The following is a 24,635-nucleotide window of genomic DNA, read 5'->3' on the forward strand; positions in this document are numbered from 1 at the left end:
CGTGAGTTGATCTTCTGGAAGTAAACGCGCCCGCCGTCGGAAATTCACACCGCAATATGTGTCACAAGCCTAATATTCGCTTTGCCACGTCGTTGCTGCTCACATGTTGATTCGCTCCAAACATCTGCTCTTCGTTTCTTGGGTCAGTATAGTCCTGCTGTTGCACAATAAATGTCACTGGTCACTGTCTTTGTCTACAAGTAGAAAACATATTTAATTGCCTGAACGGATTACAAAACTCCACATTAAAGTGGACATAAAAAATTTTGGAAAAAGCGGTGCGTACGAAACCACCCAGATGTTTCCTCTGCGACGTCTGCGCGATACGTCCCACTTTAATTGTGACCGTAAGCCGCCCTTCCTAGGGCGCTCTGTCTCTGTACAGCAAATATCCATTCTCGTTCGTTTGGGTCTCTTTTAACAGTGTCCGAGAATCCTTTTAGTGCATTTTCCGTCCTTCACACACAGGGACGAAGGTTTTAGCGCTCCGCTAGGACCGTGGATTAGGCTCTTAGTGACTGTGTCATATACCTGTTTGTCCAATTTGGGGTCGGGTACTCTGCTGATATCACCGATGTGGTTCAGTCACAAATTTGAATCACAGTTTGTGTAGCAAGCTGCGTTTTCCCCACTCAGTGGAATACATGAAGCGCTGTACCTCACAAAAAATGTGCCCTTTCGTGGGGAGGGTCGTCAGCTTTTGCACTTACGCGCTACGCGTGTTAGTCTATTGGTTTCTGGCCATCTATAAGTTCTTCCCTTATATTGTTCCTGGTTGGGTTGCGCTTGAAGGTGATGAGTAAGTCCGGCCAACCATAGTTCCGCACATAGGTGAACACGTCCTGGATGTATTAATAGAAGCACCTCGGACTGTTCACGTACGACGTCGGGATGGTGACAATGTCACCTAAGTAGTTCGATTTTTGTTTTTGCCGTGGGCCGCTAAAGCATCTTGCAAGTAGACGTAATTCTCTACACGCACCTTGCTTTGGTTTAGTGCTGTGTACCTTAGACGCCGACTCTCCATCTTCACTTACATGTCTACCAAAAACTGGGACAAAATTTCCCTACACTACAGCTGCACGTTGAAGACGTATTCGCGGACCACCAGATAAAACGCTTTGAAATCCATGCACGTCACTTTTTTGTTCGGGATAGGTCCCCTTGTTGCAGGTCTCATTTGAGGGATATTGAAATGATATGCTTGTGGCCCTTTCTAAAATATAATGGGACACTGTAGAGAACCGTAGTAGTGGAGGTGTCTTCGACTTTCGCGAGGCAGTCATCGTACTTGTGCATGACGATTTCCCTCAGGGTGGTGGGGTCGACATGCACGACTATAGCCAAGACCTTGGCCGTGGCCGTTGCGTTGTACCAGCCCGCGTTCTGCCCGCACGGCACGTGATCTGTTTGGATCACCACTTTGTAGCTCTCATCTGCCATGTTCTCGATAGATGTTTTAAGCTCATGCACCAACACGTCATGATGATGCAGAACTTCTTGTATTTTCAGTGCAGTCACCTTTTCAACTTCCTGAGTAATTTGACACCCTCTCTCAATCTCCGCTTCGTCATCTACCCAAAAGTAAACTTGCACAAATTATGGTTCCATTTTATGGTGCACTTGCACCTGCACTGGAAAGGTCGGTCTATACCCAGGCATTACGAGAATTCTATCTGCCCCAAGGGAGGTCATATAGAAACATTAATTATTTTTTTATACGGTTTCGAAACAGCTGCGCCTCAGCAATCTCGCCATAAACTAATCCCTTTAAGGAATCGACCAGCTCTTCTAATGTGGAAATGGATCACTTGCCCATAAAGCTACACATTGCCGCCGATTTCTCATTCCATTTGAGTATCCCACAAAATCTGCATACCTTGTTCATAGTTCAGTTCGATGAGCCTATGGTTAGTGTAATTTAAAGTTGGATCGTAGTCGAAAGCACATTTTTTTTAATCTCCAGGCATGCGTTTCAAATATATACCGACGTTCAACTAGTCGTTGACCAACAGCAAGTAGGCGAGGATGAGGAAGAGAATTTATCCCTTCAATAATAGTTAGATCCAGATTAGTATTGAAGATCAGGGCTGCACCTTTCCAATTTTGATTTCCAGAAGTCGTAGACACGTCTGCCATTTCAACTGTTTCTCAGGCAAGCACAGAAACCATGCATGCTGTGTTCTCCCGACGATGCAGAGAAGCCGCTATTTCGGCTGTTTCAGAAGCACGCTGAGGGCCCTCGATTTATGACGTACTCGTATACCGTCAGCCAGCATATGACTGCTCTGGTGCCGCCTCAGCTGCAGGTCGAGATACATTGCGTTCAGCTTTCTGCTGATGTTGAGCATTAACTTGCACCGAGGTTCAGCCGCTAGAACATTTCCCGAACATTTTCTTTCCCTCCCCAGTTCTCTGTCGTTCAACAAGAACCAACGATTGTTACTGTCTCTAGCTGTGAGCTCTGTGAAAGATCCGACTTGCGTCTGCCAGTCATTAGCAATTTAAGTGGTAATACCTAAACTGAGGAAATGTAAGATATCCGACCTTAACAAACTAGCCTAATAACTAACTACAGTAACAAAAATACAGACAAATGGATGACATAATCAGTAATCGACAGCAAATGTCAGTTAAAAGAAGGAAGGAAACAACAGATCTAAATGAGAAACAAACTATCCAAATCCTACAAACCAACGAAATCACTAAAGTAACTATGAATCTCCCAGTAATTAGAAGAAAAGCCACGTGAGTGTCAGCTAACTTCAGATATGCTAGAAACAATCTAAATCCCCAAAGAAACTATGAATCATGTGAATCCTAAGAGAAAAACTGAATCAATGTTCAACAAACACGATAATACCACAATCCAGTACCCTTTCCCAATGAAAGTGCACAATATTAATTCTTCTAAATATTCGAGGCAGTTGCGGCGGAGCGGGCTGCCCTCTCTCACTATCCTTTAAACAATCTGACCACCTATCTGGATAGGTTGCAGGTTGTCTGCCCCTTCACTCTTCCTTGGTAGGTACTGTTTTAGCCGATAAAAGCAGCGTTGACGAAAAGTCAGCTAAATACCTACCACTCAAAGGCCACATAACTCAAGTCCGTGGGCAGCACGTGAAAGTTGGTTAAACTATCGGGCGTTCAGTAGTCTCCTTGTACAGAAGTGCTCGTCATAATGTCTCGAAATTTGCACGAAACAAGCCACGAGGAGATTATTTACGATTTGAAATGTTCACACGCAAAATCTTAAATAAATCACTCACAAAGCTCAAGCTTTCTCAAAATACTCAACATTATAGTCGCTTTTCATCAACTACACGGGAACCGACCAAACACGGGGATTCCTTAATCGTGGTACAGGTTTGATCAGCGCGATTTAAGATAGGTGTTTACCAGAAGACGGCTCCCGAGCGACTATATCGATTCATAGAGCTGAGACGCAAAGCCCTACTCAAATGCACGGGAAATGCTGAATTCTTATTGGCTACTATGTTTAGCAACCAATAAAGACATCTCGAGCACTTCTTCCCTCGCGGTATTTCTAATGCCAGCCAATCAGAGTACCAGAAGTAACTTACACTAGAAATTTCGTAATCCCGAAACTAAATAAAATTTAATGAAAATAAAGTACGATTCCTTTCCGCAAAATAAATTAGCAATAAATTTCATACTGAACGCCGCTTTTGGCTTCCTTTCAGAAAACCAAGCTCACTCGGACATACATCACAAATTCCCCTATTGCACAACAACTTTCTCACGCATACATTTTACAAAGTTGTAAGAAAATATCACATTCTCACTTCAATTATATCCTCCATTCACTCTTTCAGTCTTTCCAAAACATTCACGCAACCAAAACACAATGAAAAAGTAATTTTCCAAAGTACATTTTAATTTCGTCAGAACTCGGTGGTAATGAAACTAAAGAAAATTCTAGAAAATTTAGATTACGTGAACCTATTCACTTGATTGTATATTCAGCTGATAATATAGAGGAATTCATTACAATCCCTAATTTAGGTTCACAGTGCCAGTATGGTTATTATGTGTTTTAGGTAAAAATTTATATCATCGAAAGTATTACAGTTACTGATTTGAAATTTTAACAGTATGGTTGTGTCATCCATAGAACTTGGTATACTATGAAAAAGAAAGATTAATATTCAACAGTAGTAATGTCATGAGTGTTACTGTTTTGTGTGTTGCAGCGTCTGTATTGTTGTGTGGTGCTGTGGTGTTTGTGTTCTCTACTCGTTTCCATTTTTCTTTAGTTGTGTTTTAACTTTGTGGTTGAGTCTTCGTATTATTGTTTGTAGCTATGAGTTGTGTTGTTTGTAATTCTTGTCCACAGTTTTCTTTACTGAATGGGATATTATTTTATCCGCATAACGTATGTTATAGGGCCAATGCTTTGCGATTTTGAGAGTTGACGGCTTTCTGAAGATATCAGATGTGTGCATCTTGCTGTCTCTCTTTACTGTTGTATCCTAGAAATGTATATATTGTTGTGTTTCTTTTTCCATGGTGAATTGAATATTTTCGTGTATACTGTTGTGCCTGTAAGAAGTTTATCTTTTTTTCTGTTGTTTAGCGTACCATAAAGATTATGCCATCCACATATCTGCACTAGTAAGCAGTTTAGTACCCATTATTTTGTATGACTGCATCAAAGATTGTGTTTTCTATGTGACTGATGAATATGTTTGCCAATGTTCCTGGTATTGGAGCTCCAACTGGGAAGCTATCTTCTTTCTAAATAAAATTTCTTTTCAGATTGAAAATAATTTTGAGATGCATTGCTTTGGTTAGTATTTACACTTATAGTGACAATGTACTTAATTCATTGGATAATAAATTACAAGCTACTGGAATTTTCTGTGGGCTATCAAAAGCAGTTGACTGTGTGAACCACAGCATTCTCTTAAGTAAATTAGAATGTTGTGGTGTTACTGGCAATGCTACAAAATGGTTTGAGTCTTAGCTATCTAACAGGAAACAAAGGGTGTCGTTGCGAAATACCTTACCAGTAAGCAGTCATTCTTCATCCGATTGGGAATTAATTACATGTGATGTTTCTCAAGGTTCCATCTTGAGTCCATTGATTTTTCTTGTGTACATTAATGGCCTCTCATCTGTTACATTGCCAGATGCTAAGTTTGTTTTGTTTGCAAATGATACAGCCGGCCGGTGTGGCCGAGCGGTTCTAGGCGCTTCAGTCTGGAACCGCGCGACCGCTACAGTCGCAGGTTCGAATCCTGCTTCGGGCATGGATGTGTGTGATGTCCATAAGTTAGGTTTAAGTAGTTCTAGGTTCTAGGGGACTGATGACCTCAGATTTTAAGTCCCATAGTGCTCAGAGCTATTTTTTGCAGATGATACAAACATTGCAATAAGTAGCAAGTCAAGTACAGATTTAGAAATAGCTGCTAATCAGATTTTCTCTGACATTACTAAGTAAAGTTAACTCACTGTCATTAAAATTTGAGTACCCAATATATGCAGTTCAGACCTGTAAGAGATTTCCTTCCAGCGTGAGTATAGCGTATGGAGACATGCAAAACGAAGAGGATGACAGTGCTAAATTTCTAGGATTACAACTCGATAATAAATTAAGTTGGTTGAGAAGGGCATACCACAGAATTGCTTAAGCGCCTAAACAAGTATGTATTTGCCGTGAGAATGATGTCAGATGGAGGAGATATAAATATAAAAAAAGACTTGCATACTTTGCTTACTTTCACTCTATTATGTCATATGGTATCATATTCTGGGGCAACTCATCAAACCGAGCAAAAGTTTTTAGGGTGCAAAAGCGTGTGATAAGAATCATTTGTGGTGTAAATTCAATATCATCTTGTATAATCCTGTTCAAGGAACTTGTTACTCTAACCACTGCTTCTCAGTATATTTATTCCTTAATAAAATTTGTTGCAAGTAACATATATCTATTTCGAACCAATAGCTCAATAGATAATATCAATACTAGGAATAGAGATGTAAAATCGCTTACCTTGGTAGAACAAGGGGTCCATTATTTAGGAACACACATTATCAACAAATTGCCAGCAACCATTAAAATCTTGGTTTCAGATAAAGTACAGTTTAAACAGAGTTTGGAAGACATTTTGATCGGCAACTCTACTACTCCAGAGATGAATATCTTAACAGAGAGTGTTAAGCCAGATTAAGTAAAAATATCTGTTAGATTTCAGTTTTGACAACACTTGGTCACAACAGTCAAGATTAGGTATCTTGTGTATGATAAATTTGTTAATAATGCATAACAGTGTTTCATTCTGACAGTGTGTTAATTCTGTAAATATTAGCTGTTCCAGTTTACAGCAGTGTATTAACCTATATCGACTATATCCTGACAAATGATCAGGGCAGTAAGTACTATATTCAAATGTTTTATGTTTTTATGTTATACTTTGACATTTTACACACCGACGAGAATCATCTCATTTTTCGGGTGTATGGAACGAAAACTGAATCTAATCTAATCTAATGTAGTATCCCGTACCCTATTAAGTGTTTCTGTTGCTCGTGAGTATATTCTGGAGAATGTACCTATACTAAGAGTCTGTAACGCTTTAATACAAATGTGCTACCTAAAGCTGCTCTATTTGTAAACTAAGAATATTACGAGATTATTTTTCTGTAAATTTTAAAATGCTGCCTGTGACTGAAAATGAAATATATTTTCTAATTAAAACAAATGTTGTTAAACCGACGTAAATTTCCTTTGTACTTTAATGTATATTACGATAGCAGTGGGAGAAACTCGATAGAGAACTGGTAGAGAATGTTAGGTAATTTTGTATCGTTTGCCAGAGAGTAAAATAAAGTTCTGGCACCGTCTCTCAACGCCGTTGTGTGAATTCAGCGTGAGTCCACTCATGGAGATGATTTTACACATATTTGCTAATAAATCTCGATTTTTTTGTAGTTCGTTATGAAGTTTAGTTATTTGGTTATCTGATATGTTAGAAACCTGTTTCGCATTATCTGTATTGCCAGTAATTTAAGAACATGGACTGCTCTATCTCTATATCTACAAAGCAGACAGCTCAGTTGCCACAGTTAGTGCTAGTACCCTTGTTTGTGGCTCCTGTGGTTCTAGTCTCAACGTTTCACCGTCAGTTCCTGTTTCTTTAGTTCCATTGTGGACTGCCATGAGAAACTCCTTTCAGCCAGATTCCCATCTTCGTCACGTTGCCTTATTTCCAGTCTCGAAAGGAAGAATGATTCCGATTCAAATGCGGCCTTGCAAATTATCTGAATCTGTAAACTCTGAATAATGCCATACTATTAATACTTTATACCTTCCAACATTTTACAATTAGGGATTTGTAGTCATCTATAGTTTTAAGGGACCTCGTATCCTTCGTCAGACATTCTGATGCAAAAGAATAGCGAATACTTTCCTCCCGACGCGACACCAGGGCGATGTTTGATCGCTCTGACTGCTGTGGTGAGGTCGTTAGGCCGGCCAGTAGCTGTGTCAGCAGCGGCGGACACCCACCCTGGCGGTAAGCCATCTCCATGTGAGTGGGCTGCCCCTCTGGCCGCCGGCTTGAAAGATAGAACTGACATGAGGTCCCGTTACACTGCGCCAAAGTTGGGGGCTGCAGCTCTGCGCGGCTCACATGTCTGATAAATCATACAATGTTTGAATATATCGCTCACTGCCCTGATCATTTACAGGACATTGTCAACGTATTTGAATACATTACAGTAAACCGGAACTGATAATATTTACCGAATTAATACATTGTCAGAATGAAACGTAGCTGAGCACTTATAATAAATTCGTAATACACAAAATACCTGATCTACACTATTGCGACCAAGTTCTGCCAAAACTGAAATCCAACAGACATTTTTACTTCAGCTAGTCTGACAGTCCTGTTAAGGTATTCATCTATAGAGTAGAATCTGTTTAAACTGTGCTTTATCTGAAACAAAGTTTTCTTTGGGGTCAATTTACTGAAAGTTTGTATTCTTGAGTCTTAGATCCCTTTTTGGACCAAGGTAACTGCTTTTAAGTTTTTATGTAGACTGTTCTTATTCCTAGTATTGACACTACATATTGATCAATTGGTTGAAAATACAGTCACATTATTTGCAACAAATTTCATTAAGAAATAAATATAATGACAAATAGCAGTTGAAATACCTAGTTCCTTGAATAGGTTTCCACATAATGTTCTCAAATTTACAACACAAATGAGTTATGTTACACGCTTTTGCCCTGTAAAACATTTTGTTCATTTTGATGAGTTACTCCAAAATATGATCTCATATGTATAATAGAACGAAAGTAAGCGAAGTATGCAAGTCCTTTTATTTTGATATCTCCTCTATCTGAAATCATTTTTCAAACACTGACTTATTTAGGCGCTGCTGCAATTTTGTGGTATGCTCTTCCCAACTGACTTTATGATCGAGTTCTTATCCCAGAAGCTTACTACAGTCAACCTCTTCTAACTGCATGTATTCATATGTTATACACATGCGGGAAGGAAAGCGATTACAGGTTCTGAACTGCGTGCGGTTTTTTTTTTTTAATTTTAATGACAGTAAATTAGCTTTAAGTCATTATTAATGCAAATGAAATTTTGATTAGCAGCCATTTCTGACTCTGAACTTGACTTGTTTTTTATTGCAATGTTTGTATATATGCAAATAAAGGAAATTTAGCATCTGGCAGTGTAGCAGAAGAGAGGTCAATAATGTGCATAATAGAAAGCAGTGGACCCAAGATGACATCTTGGGGAATACCACATATAATTAATTCTCAGATCTGATGAGGACTGATTTCTTACTCTGCAGGTATTTTGCAAGGACACCATTAGTTTCCTGTACTCGGGTAAGACTGAATCATTTTGTAGCATTGTCAGTGACACCATAATATTCCACTTTTCTTAAAAGAATGCTGTGACTGACACAGCTAAAGCTGTGTGAGGTAGTCATGCAGTCTGAGGCGTCTTGTCGGGGTCTGGGTGGGTCCTCTCATCGGATGTTGAAGTCCTTCCTCAGGCATGGGTGTGTGTGTTGTCCTTAGCGTAAGTCAGTTTAAGTTAGATTAAGTAACGCGTATGCTTATGGACCGATGCCCTCAGCAGTTTGGTCCCATAAGACCTTATCACATATTTCCAAAAATTTCACACAGTCAAAGGCTTTTGACAGGTCATAACAAGTGCCAGTAGCCTCTAATTTGTTATCTAATGAATTCTCACTGCATGTGTAAATACCCTTCTCTATATCAGTACGCTTAAGGAACACAAACTGTCACTTGGACAATATATTACTTGCAGTCAGATGCTGAAGAAGACACCTGAATACAACCTTTTCGAATATTTATTAAAAAGACAGCAAAAGTAGAATTGGTGGATAGTTTGTCAGTATCTCTTTATCTTCCTTCCTGTAAAGAGGGTTAACTTCAGCATATTATAGCCAGCCTGGAAATGTTCTACTGATAAGAGATTGATTACTCAAATAACTTAAGACAGGACCCAACTCACATGAACACTTTTTGATTAACTTCATTGATATATTAGCATAACAACTAAAATACTTTGATTGATGTTCTTCAGGGAAGTGAGTGCCATTTCCATTTTACTGAAGTTCTTTTTAGAGACTGCTCTAGACATTACACTGTACTGTTTTCTGAGACTGTAATGCCAAGCTGTCAGTAAGAGAAACAAAGTACTTTTTAAGAAGTTTGTAACACTACGTGCACTTGTTAGCAATGATTCTTTTCTTCTTCCTTTCTGGCCCCACATGTCTCAGTCTTCACTATACCCAACACAGTTTTCACTTCCTTCACTGATATAATTTTTTCTCTAATAAAGCTCATTGGATCTCTTTTATTGGCTTCAATATTTTGCAGCATTCTTTGTAATGCATTGCAATGCTAACATCAGATATGTTGCTAGAGAGTAGTTACAGTTTCCTTTTTGCCCCACATGATACCTTTATAATTTTTGTAATCCATGGTTTATTTTTAGACTTCTGTTTGATTTGAGATACATTTAGAGGAAAACAATTTTCAAACGAAAGAATAATTTCATTAATCAATGCTTTGTATTATCTATTTTGGAGTCCAAAATATTGTAAACATCTATCCAGTTCATGTCTTTGCACAGTCACCTAAACTTCTCAGTTTTTAACTCATTCCTTACTCTCCTGTATTTAGATTTAGTAGATTTTATATCCTGAAAAGTTTCAATGTCTAACATAAGATGCTGTATTCAAGATCAGATAGCCTATTCACTATTGGTTTTGTGATAATTTTTTTCTCTTGATTTGCCTACAAAGAGATTATCAGTAGTGGTGTCAGAGCATTTTCATACCCTAGTTACGAAGTTCACAGGGGGAATTAAACTAAATGACAGTGTTACTAATTGCACTAATCGTTCACTGACATAGCTTTTCGATAAACCCACATTAAAATCACCAGCAACCAATGCTTCCTTGTTTTCTACTTGAATCACTTCTATTCATATACAATCATTCCCAGGTGCTCTGCTTTTCTTGATACATAGAACTGCTTTGTACTCATCATGTGGCATTACTTCCAGATCATCTTTGTTTTCATTATTGACTAATGCAGACAGTAATGTAGTCGATGCAGACTGCAGTAGGTTCATTAGTATTTGGTGAATGCCAGTGATTCCTATTATTAACCTAACGATAAGTATTCTAAATAGTTTAATATGCACTGTGTGACATTCTTGCGGTAGTGCTTCGAATTTGAGAACACTATCTCGGAATTCATCCATTTTAAATTCTTTTCTATTTTAGTGGTAATATAGCTCGTTTCATTAACAGGCCAATCATAGAGTCTCATTGTAGGTTTACTCAAGTAATATATTTCTAGCAGATAATATTTCCACGTAGGTTCATTTTTACAATCAGTCCGCAAAAAAGCCATAAAACTTATTTATTTCTTTATTTAACTTAATCTGAATAGGGCCATCAGGCTCTCTCTTACATTGAACTAAAGTTTCACACATACAGTACTTTTTACATCATAGTTATCTAAGAAATAATAATTTTAATATGACAAATAATATTAAAATTATTGGACGGTCTGAAGATGCAGTGTGAGTAAATAATATTGACTACAAACTAATGAAGTTAATACTGGCAGTACTTCTACTACTGAAGCTGCTGCCACTGATAGTGATAATAGCAATAATAATAGTAATAATAGTACTGACAATAATAGCAGTAACGATAGTGGTAGATATAAAAAAATTATACGTGTACAAAATAGATGTTTTCTGATATAGCGAGTTCTGGGGAAAGGAAATTTAAGGAGACCACATCGGCTAAGAATACTGGAAAATGAGGAAGATCGGGTTGGAAAGGGAGATGTAAATGGTAACGAGTGCATGCAAGAACAGTATATTGTTGCTTCAGTAGGTATGTTGTTAACTGTCTTCCGAAGACAGAGACGTTATTGAGTTCTATAATATAATAGGGGAGTTTATTCCAGATTTATGTTATTGGGAAGAAAGTCACTGAACGACGAAGTGGAACAAAGGATTTTGCTGTGATGGAAGTGGGTGTTTCTGCCGTGTTGTTCAGACAAGAACGTTAAGATCAAGAAGAGATATGAGGGACAGTGTTCATTGATAAGACAGTAGAGAAGACAGAAAGTACGGAAGACCTGCGCTTGTCTACATGCAGTCAGGTTAGCTGTGTATATGAGGGTAAAATATGATCGAAGGAGTGGGACATCACAGATATAATGAATACAGTCATTTATAAGCAATTTGAGGCACTGTGAACTGTCTTGGGAAAGGCCTTGTAGGATAACACCGCTGTAATCAATAACTGTAAGTATAAGTGCCTCTATAAGTTTCTTTTCCATGTCAAGGGGAAAGAGCTTCATAAATTTTTGTAGGTCAAGGAGAGATGTTGATGCCTTCTTGCACATTTCAGTAAAGTGGTCAGCCAAATTTCGATTTTCATCTATTATTACTACTAGACTCTTTGCTGAGGGAGAGAAGTTGACATCTGTCCCATTTAAGGTTAAAGATGGTAGAGATTTACAATATGTCGGGCTAATGAGCCTAAAATGACCAGCCAGTACCGCTTGGGCTTTGGATGGATTGAGCTTTAACCCTGTATCCTGGGCCCATTTTGACAGTGCCCACAGGTTGGTACTGAGATTCTCGGTAGCTCCATTCAGGTTTATTGGATTTGCATTTTTATGCAACTGGAGGTCAACAGCATGCATGTGGTATTTGAAGTAGGACAAAACTGATGACACTTCATTTGCGTACAATGAAAACAGTTAAGGACCTAATACAGTACCCTGACACTGCCTTCCTCCAAAGTGGCTTTATGGTACCGACCATGACGCATTGCTGCCTAGACGCCAGGGACGAATGAAACCATTGCACTGCACTTGGAGAGATACTTAGACTACTAAGTTAGGGACGTAAAATGTCATTGTCGGCAGTGACAAAGGCTTTGCTGAAGTCTAAGAAGCACATGATATTTGCTTCTTGTGCATCCACGGCAAGCTTCAGGTCATCTATTACCTTTATTGAGGCTGATGTTGTTCTAGGATGTTTACAGAAGCCTAATAGGTATTCGTCTATTAGTTGTTTACAATGAAGTAGTTTGTTAGCTGGTCGTGAACTACAAATCCTAAAGCTGTGGACTGTGCAGGAAGAATGCAAATACGTTGGTAATCTGAAGTTGCTGTGGAAGCGTCCTTCCAGGTAATGATTTAACTAGTCCCTGTTTTCAGGGACTAGTTAACCCACCCACATCGCTGCAGATCACATCACTTATGATAGTGGCTTCATAACGCTATGTACTTGAAAAATTATCTCTTTGGTACGGTGTTGTTTGTTAACTGTTCGAGTGTTATAAAAGAATAAACTGATGGAACATATCGCAAATGTCGTGTACTTATAAATGGAACTGTAGTTTTCAGTTTTTCAATGAAACGTACTTCGTTATTTGATTTAAAGATTATGTGACACCAGACCCAGTTTTGACATTCCCCGATAGTGAATCAGAACTTGTTCTCTTTTGTGATGCAAGTACTATGTTTCTGGGGGTTGTCCTGGGAGAGTGTATAAATGGTAAAGAGCGTTCTGTAGTTGACAGTTGAAGCAAGTAGAACAAAATTATTCCATAACTGAGAAGGGGACACTAGCAGTCATTTATGGTATTATATACTTCTGCTATTATTTATATGGGCAAAAGGATAAGGTAGTGATGGATCAAACTGCTATCAAATGTTCATTACGATTGAAGAACCCTTCCAGCAGATTAACAAGGTGGGCACTCCGTATGAATGAATTTCATTACGAGGTAATACACAAGCCAGTGAAAAGGCATGCTATACCAAAATTTTGAGCAGAAAAATTGTAGTATTGCAAACAGCGGACAGGAGCTTTGCTGAATGGTGAAAGGATAAGGCTGCAGATTCTGTCAACAGTTCAAGTCACAACCTGAGTTCGTGACACATGACAGCTTGGTTTGCAGAACAACGAAGTGTGATTTGTGAATGGTAGTAGCTGAAGCTTTCTGGAATAAAGTTTTGGCACCAGCACATGTCCATACGTTGTCAGGCCATGGTGGGCGAAGAGTAACTGATGGACAAATTGCCGAAAAATATTCATGGAAAATTAGAAAACGAGATGTCAAGTAATATGTCAGAACGTTTAGCTTCTGCACAATGGACCGATCTTAGCCATCGACCAATTCCAATGTCTGCCATCAGCATCTAAAATATGTGAAACGTTTGGGATGGACAATTGAGTCCATGTAATAAAATATCTGGAAATAAAAGTGTACTGACTAACTGACTATTTCTTCCGTTATATGATAATGGTTCAATTCACGACCAAAAAGTGAGTACTTTTGAGAGTTAGTGAATAACTGGTTGCTCACATTTGGCATTCTATACACATTAATTACAGATCAGGGTACCAATTTCATGTCCGATCTTATGAAGCAATTGTGTCGAATAAGACCCTTCCACCCTTAAGCCAATGGGAGAATAGAGAGTTCATTGCATGATTTCGAAGATGTTGAGCTATTATGTTAGCAGTAATAATGAAAACTGGAACGTATATTTAAATTTTTTGACGAACACATACAGTTCTGGAGTCCGTACAGCTACCAGTTCACATTACAAGCTAATATATGAGGGGAAAATGCCTTCACCTTTCGAAGTGATTAAGCTGAAGCTTGAATCAGTAAAGAAGTTTGCTAGGAAATTTGAGATATTTTGCAACATGTAAAACGCGCAAATGTCGAAGCCTCAGAAGACAAGAGCAAAGGGAACAAGACGTATGGAGGTAACCGCAATATAGGGTAGGCCAATGGTTATTAGTGACGTAATCACTTACAGCATAAAACAAAACAAAGAAATTCCTTATCCATTACCACTGACCGAATAAAGTAGTGGAAATGACGTCACCTGTCAATTTTAAAATACATATGACAACAAAGACTTTGACTATTTACTTGGGGAATGTTAAACCTTTTAAAGAAGCTATCGATGAGTTATAAAAGACACCAGTAGCATCTGCAGAACAGGATGCGAAGCCTCGTGGGACAATGAATGAACAGATAACTGATGACCAGAATACATCTAATACGTCTTATGTCCTTACTCCTCATCGATAAATAAGATTTCAGATCGTTGTTTGAATATATTGCACTTCGATCATTTTTGTGTAGGTTATTAGGAAGTCATCCAGATTTACTTTGTTCTATTTATAGTAAGGTTTTTTGTCGAGGTATCAAGAGAATGTTGTTTTTGTATATATGAGGTTATAGTTTTGTCCGAGTAATTTTGCCTTCTGAAGAGAGGACACTGCTCCTGCTCATCCCGTTTCTGTTTTAGACACCGGTGCTGACAGCTCCTGTCTCCTAGACAAAGGCTGAGAGACGACCCCTGCGAGCCAGCGAATACTTCACATGGACATCAACGAGAGCGCTTTGTAGCTCAAAAGGTAGAGCTGGAGGCTGCCGTAGTCCACGTGTCGACTTTCGCCCTGTGACGCAACAGCCACCAACCAACGTTTCGCTGCACTGGCGGTGCTGCAACTCGCCCCCAAGCCGCCTTTCCACTTCTGAGGAGGTGCTGCCTCGCCAGCCCGGCTGAGGCGCGGCGCTTTGGAAGACAAACCTGTATTACTGCCAAATAAATCTGTTGCTGTGAGTTATGTTTTCTTGGCGCTCTCGAGCGTATCTAGGTCCTCATCACCACATCCCGCCCGGCTGCCTCCTGACGACTGTAGGAGTCTAGGACTGGACTCCTTTGAAATTAAGAACATGTGGTAAAAATGTCGACAACCTACCATGCATAGAAATTATGGAATTGCCCATCCCACAAGTGGTATTTTGTGTACCCAATAAACATGCTTTTTGGGGTTTTATTGGGAACTACCTCTGAGCAAATTGAGGTTTTTGTAAGCCATAGACTACGTCTAATGTAGAAATGATGTCTTGCCCAATAGCCATCCAAAACATCTGTCCCCTTATCACAGTCATCAACAGAACCCGAGATCGCATTCTTGTGCGCCACTTTTTGGAGCCGTAAACTGTCGTGCACGGACTGATGTTTTTTATCTAACAATATCGGTCGAAAATCGTCCGAAATGATAACTTACTTAGATTACTTAAAGATCATCTTCAGGTCTGATTAATCACGAGCTGTGTACTTTAAAGGCACATTTGCAGGACAGGCGTGGATATATTGCAAAAATGTAGATATAATTTCAGAATAGAAATAAAGAATTACGTAAGATATTAACAGTACAAGCGGTTGCATCGATTGTAGCGTGCAACCGCTGAAACATTAGAATAATTACATAGTTCAGTTGTCTTGCCGAGAGGAGGGCACCTTTCTTGTTCCGGAAGCCGCCCCGATCGGACGCACACCTGTTATCGCTGCAGATAATTATTTGGCACATCACCATTATTCTATTTTATGGAAACGCAATCTCACTAGGCATACTCACAGTTCCACACAGCAACACAATTAATGTATCTACGTAATTTAATTTAGTATAATATTTTGTGAATACAGTGATATTATTTAATCTTATGTTTCATTTATGTTACAAGTTATTGTTCCGATTAAATGGCGTCTTGGTATGGCTAAAGGTTCCGTGTTACAAATAATATCAAAGGTCCAGTACGAAAGAACGCTTTGGAACTATACAATCTACGAAGTCTGATAAAGACTGGACCTTACGCAAGAAGCCATTGTCAAGCGCCCAAAGTGTGTATAAACTGTTCACATATCATTATCGTTACTTATTATTATTTGTCTGTTCTCTGATATTCTCAAACTAGACAGGAAAAGCCACGATCAAGTCAAGCTGGCAACTACGTGTCTGGACCTTTTAATGTATTTGCTACATTGTTTTTCTTTGTTGCATAGATAATGGGATCATCTCTGACGAGCCATTGTCATCGAATATTTGTAAAGACCAAGCAAAAAGATGAACCATTGGAATTGTTGATGACACCTGGAATCTACACTGCATACTTGGATCCAAGGTAAGACATCGAATTTTTACATTAACACTCAAGTCCAAGCCCTTTCAGTAATTATAGCTTGCGTCATAGCTTTCTCAAAATTTTCCGTAACGGTAGCAGTCATTTTTGCGCAAGGTCGCGTATTCCAAATTATTTGTGTCATACAGTTTATTACAACAGCACAGTCATACCATTCCACAAAATGCCGAATTATGTCATGTGCAACTCAAAATGGCAAGAAGCCATTAATGTTAATTAAGCCGAAATTATTGCCATACTGAATTAATTTCAGGAATTCATTCTCAAACGTGCTCGAACAGTCCACGGGTATACTTATACTGCCGGTTCATAGTGTCCAACGGGCACAATATTTCGGCGATCAGACATGTCGCCATCGTCAGGTGCGCTGACGAACTGAGCTCCTGAGGGCAGGCGGCCGATTTAAATCCCCTCCCCGCCGCGGGCCGCTCTCTTCGCCGTCCGCGCCCGCGCGCCGGCGGTCGCGAAGACGTGGGCGTCGGAATCTGTCGTAGCGTCGATGTGCTTGCTACGTCCGCTCTGGTCGCCAGTTCGTACTTCTTGCTGAGAGTCTTCTTAATTACACTCAGTGCCGGGTCCCAAGCCTTGCTGAGATTGTAGCCGCAATCTCTGTTGATAAGATCTTCCCTGGTGCGATTTTCGATAGCCTCCCTTATAACGCTGTCCCAATATTGAGAGGTCTGAGCCAGGATCTTGGTACGCTCATAATCCATCTCGTGTTCTCGGACAAACAGTGCTCTGCTACCGCCGACTTATTTGGATATTTCAGTCGAGTGTGCCTTTGATGTTCTCGGCAACGATCTTCGATGGTGCGCTCTGTTTGTCCGATGTAAGTCTTCCCACACTCACAGGGAATTTGGTATATGCCGGCCTTCCTCAAACCGAGGTCATCTTTCACACTTCCCAGTAATGCCCGTGTTTTATTGGGCTGGCACAAAACGGTTTTAACTCGGTGTTTCTTTAATATACGGCCGATTTTCTCCAATAGTGCGCCATTGTACAGAATAAAGTCAGTGGCTACCTCTTCTTCCGTGGTGCTGGGATGGAGAGCGCGTCTAATCTGCCATTCCGAGTACCCGTCTTTTCGGAACACAGTTTTGAGGTGTTCCAATTCCTTGGGCAGATTCTCTGCGTCTGAGATGCTGCGCGCCCTGTATACTAGTGTTTTTAGTATTCCCTTCCTCTGAGAAGGGTGGTGGCAGCTGTCTGCATGCAGGTACAGGTCAGTGTGCACACACTTTCTTGATAAACCTGTAGCTACGCGCGATATACTCCGCGCACTGAAAGCCAGATTGCCTTTTAATATTAAAGAGAAGTTACTGCACATTCCAGACAATGATGCAGAATATTTTCTCACTGTTTGATTCTGTTCATGTACGAGGATCAACGTTCCGCACGGCTCAACAGCTGCCACAATGTTTACGTCAGCGGCATGCAAAAAGCGCAGGCTAGCCAACATACTCCTGGCGCGCCGGCCGCTGTCGGTTACGTCGCGCATCGGAATCAACAGCTTCCTTCCGCAAACAAATACACGTACCAAAATCAGCAGAGACACCCCATTAGGAACAATAATCATATCATCGTACCAAAATCAGCAGACACACCCCATTATGCACAATAATAATATCATACACAACAAGCGACAACCCGTTCTAGAGGCGCTGTAACAACAATTGTGGCAATAACAGACACGGAAACAACAAGAACTGAAACAAAAACAGAAACAGTTATCAGCCTGTACAAAATCAACAGCAAAACTGGAACAGTAACTACGGTACTGCGTGCCAAAATTATGGTCCACCACCCCCGTACATCATCATCACAGGTCCGTGGCAAATGCCACCACAGCCTGTACAAAATAAAAATTGGACTTTACCCACCAATCAGCAGGCAAGTCAAGGTACTCAACGACAAAAGCCACAACAGGTTGGAGAGTGGAATACACAATACCCTAATGTAAACATAATAGAAGTGTCAAGTGGAATGCCACCTCCCCCTGTATCATCACCTGCACTAATTACTACGACGTCAAACTAAAGACAGTCACTACTGTGCCCCAGGTCGTGGCTGAAGAAGGTTTGGGGGGCGACTTCAAGATCAAGATCAAATCTTTGTCTGATACAACCACTGATGAACAACACAATGATTATGTAGCAAATACTTTCAAGCAGCAACCACTGTCATTTATACGCTACAGTCATCATGAGAGCTTATCTGATGAACTATTGCAGGAAAATAAACAATGTCGTTCATCTAGCAATGAAACAGTTTTAGCCACAACTACTGGTATAGTAGGAGGTATTCCAACCAGTATTGTTTTGGACACAGGAGCGGCTGTGAGTGTTTTGTCGCATAATTTCTATAAGAAAATGACTGACTTTGAACCTGTACCAGAGTTTCCTGTTCAAAAATGTAAGATTTTAACAGCCGTAGGAAATAATTCTAGTAGAGTTACGAAACAGGCTTTCGTGACCATTACGATAGCTAATGGGACAGTACAATGACCATTCCTCGTAGTGCAGAATCTAGTTATTAATTGTATTATAGGTTTAGATAAGTTATTTGAGAAGGACAGTATTATTGACTTCTCGAAACGTAAATGTTTCCGTAGATATAAGGGCAGTGAAATCACGATTGACTTGGATACCAATACTCTCAAACATGACAAGTGTAGTACAGCGTACAAAATTCAATTTTCGCAAGAGATAGACTAAACGAACATACAGACACACGCGCCTGATACAGAATATGAAGATTTGAAAACACTGGTTAGGCGTAAGTTAAGTGAAACCACTGCTATTACTGGTGATGAACGCAATGAGCTTTATCAAGTATTATCTACGTATACACAGGTCTTTACTAAGCGACCAGGTGTCATTAAAACAGGTTTATAAAATTAAAGTCAGTCCTCACCAAATCCTATAATGTACGATTATCTCAATGACCTGCGGTGTGGCAAGAACTTAAACAGGTGTTACAGTGGAAGATTATCGAACCTTCCATATCTCTTTACTGCAGTCCATTACTTGTTTCAAGAAACCTAGTGGAAATATTAGAATGGTGTTGGATGCACGTGCCATAAATGAAATTATACAACCTGTACGCACTGAATCAGAAAATTTAGAGGAACAGTTACAGAAAATTTTAGATGCTAAATACTTTTCCACGATCGAGTTGACAAATTCGTTTTGGCAAGTGGCAATCACTCCTTATTCCAGAAAATATACTGATTTCATATTCGGGGGGCGAACATATCAAGTCTGTGTTCTTCCTTACGGACTGAGCGTCAGTTCAGGCGTATTTGTCACTGCTTTGGATACTGCGCTTGGTGACGAGTTAGTTGAGACTGTTACACATTATGTCTATGATCTTTTGATAGCTACTAAGACTTGGAATGAATATCTTGGTACTCTTCAAAATATTCTAGATAAATTTGCATAAGCTGGTGTAACAGCTAACCTAAAGAAGTCAAAATTGGGTTGTATTGAGATCAGGTATCTTGGACACGTAATTAATGCACAAGGTATACGCTCTGATCCAGGTAAATTGAACGCCATTTGGAATTTTCCTAGTCTTTGCACTAAAAAACAACTGAAGTCATTTCTAGGACTCTGTTCTTTCTTCCGAGGTTTCCTGCCACAACAACTATTGAACACTAAGCATCTCCAAGATTTACTTAACAAGAATCATGTATGGATCTGGTCTGAGCAGTGCCAGAAAGATTTTGGTAACATTAAGCACGCATTGGTGAATGCAAAACATTTCAGACCATCTAGACTTTAGTTTAGATTTTGGTATGCCGTGTGACGTGTAATGCAGTGGTTTGGGTTGTTACCTATTTCAAATAGTTAAGAACGGAGAAGAGGAACAGATAAAAATCATTGGATTTGTAAGTCATACTTTAAGTGAATGTGAACGTACTTACTCAACCACTGAACCTGAAACGCTTTCTACTGTCTGGGCTTTCAAAAAGTTTAACTATTATTTGTATAGTAAAAACACGAAAATTTATACAGACCACCAAGCGCTGACATTTTTGTTAACATTTAAGTTAGTTCATCCTAGATTGTCACGCCTGGCTTTATCTCTGCAGAATTACTTATTTAAGTTGCATACATTAAAAGTAAAGACAACATCATTGATTTTGCTATGTCTCGTCTTACACAAGGTATGAATTACTGTAACACTGATCTTGATAATGCGAACGACTACAGAATATTACTAATGCAGGATAAACAATAGTACCAATATTACACTGATAAGTGTAGAAATATGGCAGCTGGTCAACACTGGAACAAGGCAAGGACTTTAGTCATAGATCAAACCGACCATCCACTGTCTAGGCGTTATCTCATATATAATGATGTGTTATTCTATCGTCGTCATCCTGATGGCCCTAACTGGAGTGTATGTATTCCCAAGGGCTCTGAACACAACTTAATCTGCCACAAGCACTTACGTTGGGGACATTAGGGAAAGAAGAAGTGTCTTACAAAACTTAGCATGTATTGTAATTTCGCAAATATGAGACGAAAGTGTACTCAAAACATGCGTATCTTGTCAGAAATCTAAACCTCAGAACCTATCTTCACAGACGGATCTACATTCTACACTACCCAACAAACCTCTGGAGACTGTAAGTACGGACATTAGTGGTCCACATACAACAAGCAGTGGTGGTGTGAAGTATATTTTAGCATTTTATGACATATTTCCTAAACATGTTAAGCTGTACGCCATAAAATCTGCTACCGCTAATGCAGACATCAGACGATTCTCTCGTGATCACATTCTTTACGTGGGAAAACGGAAGACAATTTTATCTGACAACGCCACGTACTACACAGGGTACAAAGGCGCAGATTCTTACAGGAAAATAGCATTAAGAGCATCTTCATCTCGAAGTTAACCCACAGTCTAATTCTACTGAAAGAATGTTCAGAGAACTGAACAGATTCATGAGAACATACACGCACACAGCGATCTGATTGGGTAAGTTATTTGTCACTATTTGAAGAAGTTCACAACAACCTGAATATACACATAAAAAAAGTTTTGCATCACCCCAGTTCTCAGAACTCCTGAAAATAAGCGTTGACTGTGGATAGCCGGCTAGAGTGGCCGAGCGGTTCTAGGCGAACGGCTACGGTCGCAGGTTCGAATCCTGCCTCGGACATGGATGTGTGTGATGTCCTTAGATTAGTTAGGTTTAAGTAGTTCTAAGTTCTAGGGGACTGATGACCTCAGAAGTTAAGTCCCATAGTGCTCAGAACCATTTGAGCCATTTGACTGTGGATATTGTATCGCAGACCCAGACCATTTGAATGTTTTGAGATGTCACTAAACCTGCCCAAAGATGTAAACAACTATGCATGAGCAGCGCCAGTTAGACGGAGGGGGTCCGACAGCCGATCAATTCCAGTCATTCCACCAGGAAGGAGGTACCCGGCACGTGTTGTCTGTAGTTTTACCATGCGTAGACGGTCCATACTGCAGTTCAATATCGTCCGCATTGTTACTTTGTGCCAGGAAGGGCTCTCAACAAGGGAAGTTTCCGGGCGTTTCGGAGTGAACCGAAGCGATGTTGTTCGGACATCGAGGAGGTACAGAGAGTCAGGAACTGTTGATGACATGGCTCGCTCAGGCTACCCAAGGTCTACTACTGCAGTGAATGACCGCTACCTACGGACTACGGCTCGGAGAAACCCTTACAGCAACGCCACCATGTTGGATGATGCTTTTCGTGCAGTCACAGGTTCACGCACAACTTCACACCCGACGTTCATGGCGAGGTGCATCTTTGCAACCACGACACCATGCGGTGAGGTACAAATGGGCCCAAAAACATGCCGAATGGACCGTCAGGATTGGCAACACGTTCTCTTCATCGATGAGTGTCGCATACGCCTTCAACCAGACAATTGTCGGAGTCAACGCCTTAGACACACTGTCCAGCGAGTGCTGCAACGTGGAGGTTCGCTGCTGCTTTGGGGTGCCATTGTGTGGGCTGACGTATGCCGCTGGTGGTCATGGAAGGCGCCGTAGCGGCTGTACGATACGTGAATGCCATCCTCCGACCGATAAATGTAACCATATCGGCAGCTTACTGGGGAGGCACTCGTCTTTATGGACGACAATTCGCGCCTCCATTGCATATCTTGTTAATGACTTCCTTCAGGATAATGACATCGCTCGACTAGAGTGGCCAGCAAGATTTCCAGACATGAATCCTATCGAAAATGCCTGGGATAGGTTGAAGACTCCCACTAACCACTCTGAGGGATCTACGCCGAATTGCCGTTGAGGAGTGGGACAATATAGACCAATAGAGCCTTGATGAAATTGTAGATAGTATGCCACGACGGATACAGCATGCCTCAGTGCAAGAGAGCGTGCTACTGGGTATTAAATGTACCGGTGTGTACAGCAGTCTGGACGAGAACCTCTGAAGGTCTCGCTCTATGGCGGTACAACATGCAATGCGTGGTTTTCATGAGCAGTAAAAAGGGCAGACATAACGTTTATGTTGATCTCTATTCCAGTTTTCTGATCAGGATACGGAACGGGACCGAAGTGATGCAAAACTTTTTACGATGTGTGTATATGACACAACCAACCCATCTAATAACCTTATGTTCGACCGCAAAGAATCAAATGAGTGTAGGGATCCGTTGCCAAAGCTTTTACCTCAGTAGCTGTCGCATGTGGAAAAGGTAAGAGAAGTACTAACCACGCTGACGCAGCATGCTAATACAAGTAAAAGATGCTACTCTAGTACTATAAAGCGAAAGCAGGAATTCAAGGTAGGCATGCAAGTACTATAGTGTATTCACCACATATCTTCTGCACTAAAGCGGCGCAATGGGAAGTGGCGTCTGCTGTATGACGGTCCATATGTAATGTCAACATACCGCATCCGGATGCGTACCTGTTGCAAAACCCGAAGACAGATAGAATCATTGGGCTTTACGCTCATTGAGACTTAAGATTATTTCATTCTAAACAGTGAATTATGTGAATGAGACTGCTTTAAAGACATTCTACTTACATCGCAATGCCTGTTACCGCGATGAGGTATGTGTGCAAAATTGTTAAAAAACTATTCTTCACAATCGCTGTGAGAATGATCGCGATGAAATATTTATGTAAAAACCTGTTAAGAAAATTCTTTGTATATCGCCAGATATGGAATTGTGCATGTGAAATGCAATAACATTTGTAGTGCATCGCCTAATGACATTTACCGCGATTCTACTGTGCAAAATATGGAACTGGTAAATCACTGGACCTATGGTCGCGACGCATAAAAGCATTGAAGACAACTCCGCTGCTGGAGGAATTTTGAATGGGACTTCAGGGAATGTACTGTTCTCGGAATACGACGCCCACTCTCACCTGGACAAATCGAGGATCGATGCTAGCATGTTAGCGCCCGAAGTCTTGCATCCATGATTTAACGGAACTTATGTTGTGGCATGGAAATCCACAGATCTGCAATCACGCGATTCATGACCTAGGAAGGACAGTGTTATCAGTGAAACTAACCAGTGCAATTAGTGTACATGCCCACATATCGGTTGTCAAATTTGTGATCAGCGACGTCGATATGCATTAACATTTACGTTATGCAAATTACCCAAGCAACGCTTACCTTTGCGTTATTATTGTATATGTCATGAATATGAATTGCAAACGAAGACACGTTGTGCAAAGACAGCAGCTCTGAAACAGAAAGAAATTTTAAATGCAATACTGTCCATAAGAGACAATGGCCAATAATGAAATATATTTTTCTTTAACATATGTTGCAGTTTTAAGGTTATTGTACCTATTTTAGATGTTAGAGCATATTTTTTGTAAAAGCTTCATGGAAAGTCCTGCCGCAGTGATGTCTTGCGCACACGCACATACGAACTATATATAAATTGTAATCACCATGTCGCGAGTTCACCTAACACAATGGCTACTGATACACTGAAAGACACGTGACTGCGCATGGGCGGTAGCCGCAATACCAACATTCACGCCCCTTATTCAAATATTGTCAACCATGAATTGTA

The sequence above is a fragment of the Schistocerca piceifrons genome, chromosome 5 (genome assembly GCF_021461385.2).
Source record: "Schistocerca piceifrons isolate TAMUIC-IGC-003096 chromosome 5, iqSchPice1.1, whole genome shotgun sequence".
In the NCBI taxonomy this organism is placed as follows: domain Eukaryota; kingdom Metazoa; phylum Arthropoda; class Insecta; order Orthoptera; family Acrididae; genus Schistocerca; species Schistocerca piceifrons.